The sequence below is a fragment of the Camelus bactrianus genome, chromosome 14 (assembly GCF_048773025.1).
Source record: "Camelus bactrianus isolate YW-2024 breed Bactrian camel chromosome 14, ASM4877302v1, whole genome shotgun sequence".
Lineage (NCBI taxonomy): Eukaryota > Metazoa > Chordata > Mammalia > Artiodactyla > Camelidae > Camelus > Camelus bactrianus.
In genome coordinates this window covers 22,306,489-22,313,439 of record NC_133552.1, presented here as the reverse complement: position 1 = coordinate 22,313,439, position 6,951 = coordinate 22,306,489, and the positions used below count along the sequence as shown (strand labels likewise).

Sequence of the window (6,951 nt, the reverse complement as noted above, 5' to 3'; positions counted from 1 at the left end):
TTAAGGATTTTACCCCTACCACGTTTCTTTAGGTGATCCATTTGCCTTCCTTATTATTACAATGGGGTCAATAGACCAGTTTTGAACTTTTGCTTTTACTGCTTTCTAGACAATGCCAAATTACATGAAATACTCTTTCCTTCTCTAGACTTTAGAGGTTATACAGCTAAATAGTAAAAATCTTACAGTAAGAGTTTCCCCTTGAATCTTACCCCTTTGGTTGCAAATCACATTATACTATCATTCTATAAAATATTTCTTATAAATGAATAAAACTGTATCTTTTCTTTAGGAATTCCGAACGAGCTCATAGACACTTTATAAAAATGTATTTTCCATTTCTATTAATCAGTCATCAAATTTATTCCATGTGGTATTGCAAATTTGTCTCCAAAAGGTGAAGGGTGAGAACAATTATAATTTATAATTTTCATCACTGAGGTCTGCAATTTCTCTGTGAAATACTTGGAAATCAATGATTAATCATTTTAATGCTTTTATGAAATGGATATTATCTCTATAGTTACATGATTTAAAACTAAAGAATTTTTTTTAAAAAAATAATCCTAAAAGTTACCTAGTTTGATGAGAATTCAAATCACTGTCAGGGAAAATGTTTTACTATGTGAATTTGATAATCTAATTCATGCTTAATTTTGATCATTCATTAAGTTACCTTAGGACATAATGAAAATCATACACATTTTAGGACCAGTACGAAGCAAGAAAATTTTCAATACCTGAGTTCAATACTATTATCTTTTAAAAGCTCATAAAGTTGATTGGTGAGGTTTGTCATCCATGTGTTTATAAGGCTGCCAGCCTAAAATATCAACCATGAGAACTCTTTTTAATTTTAGCGGATTTAGAGTTTGGCATCAGAAAACTTTTACATCAGGAAAAATCCATGACTTTTCATTAAATCTCAAGAAAATATAAGTGAGGGAAGTAAGCATTAATCATAACCACCCTCCTCTCATCTCTGTAGTATACCAGTACACACAGGCTGTCCTTCCCACTTGAGTTTTATGTTTATTAAAAGTCAGTTATCTTTGTTTTCAGACCTATTCATGGAAGTTTTAATTATGTAATGTAACAAAACATATACCGATGAAATGTGAGCATAAATAGAAATCTTTTGCTTTGTAACAACTATAATGAATGTTCTGGAAAATTGCCCAAAAGGTAAAACTATTTTAAAAATGCTAAGGAGTGGCCAAGATGATGGAAAAAGAAGATCTGGAACTCACCTCTTCCCACAGGCACCTACAGAGCATCAATGAGAATGACCTGTAGGTACCAGCCTTGCAACCTATGTAGCCAGCCCCATGAGGACCTGGCTCCAACTCCAGGAGGCCAGCATACGGCCCTGAGGCCCACGGCCCTCACTGCTAGCCATGTGGGGACACAACCCCTTCCCCAAGTTGGCCAACCCTGGACCACAACCTCCCAACCTCCCCCAGCAGTGAGCCAGCACTGGATGCACAGCCCCCGTTCTGCACAGCCAGCTGCACAGGGGTCTGGCCCCATCCTCCACTCACAGCCACTACACGAGGCAGAGCCTTGCAGCCAATCAGGCAGGGAGCTAGCCATCATGCCTGCTAGTGCACCTATAGTAGTAGGACCTGCCCCAACAGAAGGGGCACTCCTGGAACACAAAGCTCTGGTGACTAGAGCAGAGCATGCTGCTGAAGACATCTTCTGCATAAGGACACTTCTCTTAGATTGAAAAACATAACCAACCTCCCGCCCTACTACATAGAAATAAACGCAGAGGAAAATATGATCCAAATGAAGGAACTGGACAAAACCTCAGAAAAAGAACTAAATGGAGATAAACAATCTACCCAATAAAGAGTTCTAGGTAATGATCATAAAGATGCTCAACAAACTCAGAAGAATGGATGAACACAGTGAGGAGTTCAATAAAGAGTTAGAAAACACAAACAAGAACCAAACAGAGCTGAAGTATACAATAACTGAAACTAAAAACACAATAGAAGGAATCAAGGATAGATTAAATGACACAGAATAACAGATCAGCAATCTAGAAAACAGTGCAGTGAAATTACACTATCCCCATTTTACATATAAACAAACTGAGGCTTATAAGTCAGAGGGTGGCAGGGACCTAGATCTGCCTGAACTCTACGTTCAACCTGATCATTTGAAACTCACTAATTATTCAAAAAATAAGATAAAATAATACTGTCTTTTTCTAAATTGGCCAGGCTTGCTGACTGCATGTTTCAAATAGTCTCTCTGCTTAACTATTTACCTCTTTTGTCAAGTAGACAAAGTAAATCAGGCTACAGACACAGCTGTGCAAAATTAAAACAGAATAAACCTAGAACAAGACAGAGGAGAAAGTTTTACCATTCTACACCATTCATAAAATGAGTTTCAGTTGGGTCACTTCAACTCTGTCAGCCTTCTGATACATTTTTAATACAGGCATATTTCATTTTATTCCACTTTGTCTTATTGCTCTTCATGGAGACTGTGGTTTTGTTTTTTGTTTGTTTGTTTGTTTTTACAAATTGAAGGCTTTTAGCACCCCTGCATTGAACCAGTCTTTTGGCACCATTTTTTTTCCAGCCACATTTGCTCACTTTGTGCCTCTGTATCACATTTTGGTAATTCTCAGTTATTTAAAATGTTTTCATTATTACATTTGTCATGATCTGTGATCCGTGATCTCTGATGTTACTACCACAAAAAGATTATGACTTGCTGAAGACTCCAATGATGGTTAGATTTCTTTTTTTAGCAATAAAGTATATTTTAATTAAGGTCTGCACATTTTTTTAGGCATAATTCTATTTCACAGTTTATTTAGAGTACAGTCGAATAAACATATCTTTTATATGCACTGGGAAACCAAACATTTCTGTGAGTCACTTTTTTATGATATTTGCTGTATTGCAGCAGGGTTGTCTGGAACCAAAGTTGCAGAATCTCTGAGGTATGTCAGTATACGTTTACAGTTGACCCCTGAACTTGCAGGTCCATGGATTTTCTTCCGTAACTACACACCACAGTGTCACATGATCCGAGGTTGGTTGAACCTGAAGATGCTAAACAGCAGAGAGGGAGGGCTAACAGTAAAGTTCTACACGGATTTTTGACCATGCAGACATGTTCGGTGCTCCTAACCCTCATGTTATTTAAGGGTCAGCTGTGTTTACGCTACCCTGAAAGCAAGCCCAAGGTCTTTCAATCAGGGACAGACTATTATTACTTATAGCAATAACCATGCTGGTTCTTTATGCTCCATTTTCCCCCTTCAGAGCAACTCAAAGAGAACGTGCCATACCCTATGCATACTACAGCCACCCCCCCACCACCACCCCAGGAGAGGAACCCCAAAATGATGAATCTGAGAGCTTTGATAGACTGTAGGTTGTACTGTCAACTACCACCCCCTAGAGAAGAAAGAAAGTCCTCATCTTCATAAAGTAAACAAATTCTCACTGGGAAGAGGAGGCAGGCAAGCATTTGGCTCTAGAGACTAACCGTTTTATTATCCTTTGAATGAGAGCAGATGGCACCACACTGAAATAGATAAGCAGTCTGAGCAGGAATGCCCTTGGAATATGAGGACTGCATGATCTAGAGAAAAAAATTATATAATATATATTAAAAATACATATTTTAAAAATTATATAAAATATATTTCTGTATTTATAGCATGTCATTTATTTGGCCCAGAATGTCCCAACCGTATAGTAACATGAAAGCATTCATAACGCTTCTCAACTCCTTAGTATCCTCATCTGTAAAATAAGGGTGTTGCTCTACAAAGTTCCCAAATTCCATCTATTTATAACATTCTTATTGAAGTGATAGATAAAATGCTCATAAAAAAATAAAATTAAGACATCTACAGGCAAAATGGTAAACTGGTGACATCACTGGCTTAGATGTTACCCCTCCCTCACAGAGGGAAAATCATTCAAACCATCAGCCTCCATGTTCTTATTCGTCAAACCAATAGCTTGGACTAAACGAATCAAATACTGTGAAATTATTTCTGAGTCAAAATAATGGATACATGAAGCTTTAAATTTTTACTTACATGTAATTTCATTTCCATTATCAAACTTGCATCAGTGACTTAATTGGCCAGATCTCTAGTGATACATGAAGTAAATATTTCAGTCATTCACCGGATTGATGCCATGAATCTACTTGGCATTAATCATAGTTCAGGCCAGGTGTAGGTTGATTTTCTTTATTTTCGGAGAGAGGCTGGGAAAGAGGCTGACAGTGTGAACAGCAGCTCTTGAATGTTAGCATTCATCAGAATCACCCTGAAATCCTGCAGCTACTCCTGGGCCCCCACCAGGGTCTCTAATTCAGTACATCTGGGATTAGGCCCAAGAACTTGCCTTTTTAAAAAGTTCCCAGGTGATATTAATACTGCTGGTCAAGAGACCACACTTGTCAAACCATTGACTTAAGAGCATTTCTAAAACTTTAATGCACAGAAATCATGCCGGGATTTTGCAAAAATACATCTTCTGAGGTTTGGGGTGGAGCTTAGCATGCTGGAGTTGCAACCAGCTCCCAGGTGATGTTGGCATTCCTGATGCACAGATAGAACACTGAGTAGAAAGGACCAGCATAGGCATCGCCCAGGCACGGTTAGACGAGCACAAGCGAACCTCAATTGAACAAACATATTGATTGCTTACTACGTATTGCACATGATAAAAGTTGCTAGTGCCCTGTAATAAATTACATCCTGTCTGTAAACTCAATAACGTTTGGACAGGAAATTAAACAAACACGTATCATAAGGACAATGATAAAGGCATAATAAAAAGCGCTACAGACACACAAAGTTAGCTCCACTTAAAAGATGGTGTTTGAGAACAGCACAGAGGGACAGGTCTTTTCTTGAAGGAATGCAAACATGATTTACTTTACCTAAAAGGCTCAGAAACATTAAACCTAAGTGGCATTTTGAAGAGCATTTTGAACTTGTTTGAATTCACGCAGACACGAGAATAGGCAAGAAAACAAAAAAGCACTACTTTAAATAGTCAGACCAAACAAACAACCATGTTCACTTTAAAAGGATCTCAACTTAGCTAACCAAACAAGTAGATATGTTAAGCCCCACTTTTAAAATAAATACGCATATAAAATACGCCCATGGGATTTTAGGTAAAATAAATAAGGCATCACAAAATTACTCAAATACCCCCGGATGTGAGTTAGGATTTAAGTTAATGCAAGTAACACATACGCCAAAGAGAAGACAGAAGCTCCTCACGGGTCCCGGGAAGAGAAGGCCCCTATCAGAAACTCCAGCCCCAATTTAAAACCTTACAAGTGTTTTGATTGGCCAGGAGATCTCCACCTCCCAACATCCCCCATCGTGATAGGCTCTTCAACCTCAGGGTGCTGTAGACAATTGAGTCCTGTTTAATTGAAAGTCTTTTGAAGGATTTTCTTCTAATACAATGGAAATCCTAGAGTCCCCGAGTTTTCCGTTACCGGCCTTCTTGGGGGGAATAGAAAATTAAAACAAAACAAACAACAACAACAGAATGGTGCACTCCTTCTAGACAGAAAAAAACAACTTGTAAATTAAAACTTAAAAATTACTCCTGCAAATAATTAAGTATAATTGAGCCAGAACTTTGAAAAAGGGTTTCTGGTAGAATTTCATGTCATTTTCACAGTATGAAAGTGAAGAACAAAGATGCCATTGTGTACGGGGAATTTTTTCCTAAGCTGTTCTCAATGGAGGAGGCAAATAAAGATAGGGTCGTTCTGGCCTCCCAAGGTCATCTGATGAAAGATTTGACCTTAGCTCCTGGCGGGTGAGAAAACGGCCAGAGCAGAGGCTGCCCCACTTCCAAACACAAATCAGCCTCTTCCTCTCCTGGTGGCGGGAGGTTCAACCTCAGCCTCAGATCTCGTTTTTGAAAGTCAGGAGACAACAACCAGAAAAGAACTGAAGCCACAAAGCAAATAAATGTGTGGCGAGTCCAAGTTTGAGGGTCTTTTCTCTCTTCAGATGGAGAGTTTTGAATGTACATTCAAGAACATGGTTCCCACAAAGGAGGAAGCCTCCCCACCCCTCTGCTCGTTAGCTTAACAGGCGCCACAAAGACCCCAGAACTAAATCACTTTTTTACAGGAATTTAGCACTGTCAACTCTTGTCACTTAAAGCCAAACCATAAACATGTTAATGTGTCCTTTCCCTTCCAAACTTTGATCATGTTCAGTGTTTACTGAAGACTTACTAGAAATAAAAGGTTTCAAATATATAACCTCTGTGGAGCTCCAGGGTTGATCAGTTTGTACTTTACATACCGTCATGTAGAATGTAGTACCATCATATCCACATAGCAATCAGTCCAGGGCTACAGTTGTATCTTTCAAGTGTGTGCCCTCCCATCCTGGCATTATGTAACACCTATGATGACATGTGCCACCGCTACCACCTTGGGTCTGTCACTCACCTCTTGTTTACTTATTTCATTTTCATGAGTGCCCAAACTGAAGGGGATTGTGTACACCTTGGACTAGCAGTACTGTCCTTGCTTAATGGAATAATACAAAATCTGGACAATTCACAACCCTGACTTTTAGGCAGACTAAGTGGAGAGGGGAGGATGGATAGGAAACAGTGTATTTTTCTTAGAATGAAGCAAAAAAAAAAAATTTTAAGAGAAGGCATTCTATCTTTTGGTTTTGTTTCCCTTTGTTTTGAAATACCTGTTTCTATAGTTAGAACAGTTAAAGCCCATGCAATAAAATACAGAAAAGAAAAGCAATGTAAACCTTTTCTGAGAGCTGCTCTTTACAGATTTGAATGTGATGTTACCCTCTATTTAAACATGTGCTTGTAAGTTCACTGACTCAAAGTATATTGAATGTGTCAGAATGTAGTTTTAATAACAAGGAAAAAAATCGCAGATAAACTTGACTCT

At 38.4% G+C, this 6,951-nt stretch overlaps 1 long non-coding RNA gene across 1 annotated transcript; it reads right to left on the bottom strand.

The window, feature by feature from the left end:
• Positions 1-2,801: 2,801 nt before the first annotated feature.
• Positions 2,802-5,317, bottom strand: LOC141579812 (uncharacterized). Its single transcript, XR_012511824.1, has 3 exons — positions 5,255-5,317; positions 3,517-3,612; positions 2,802-3,077 (listed from the first exon to the last, which is right to left on the bottom strand). It is a non-coding gene; the product is annotated as an uncharacterized LOC141579812 (long non-coding RNA).
• Positions 5,318-6,951: the final 1,634 nt, after the last annotated feature.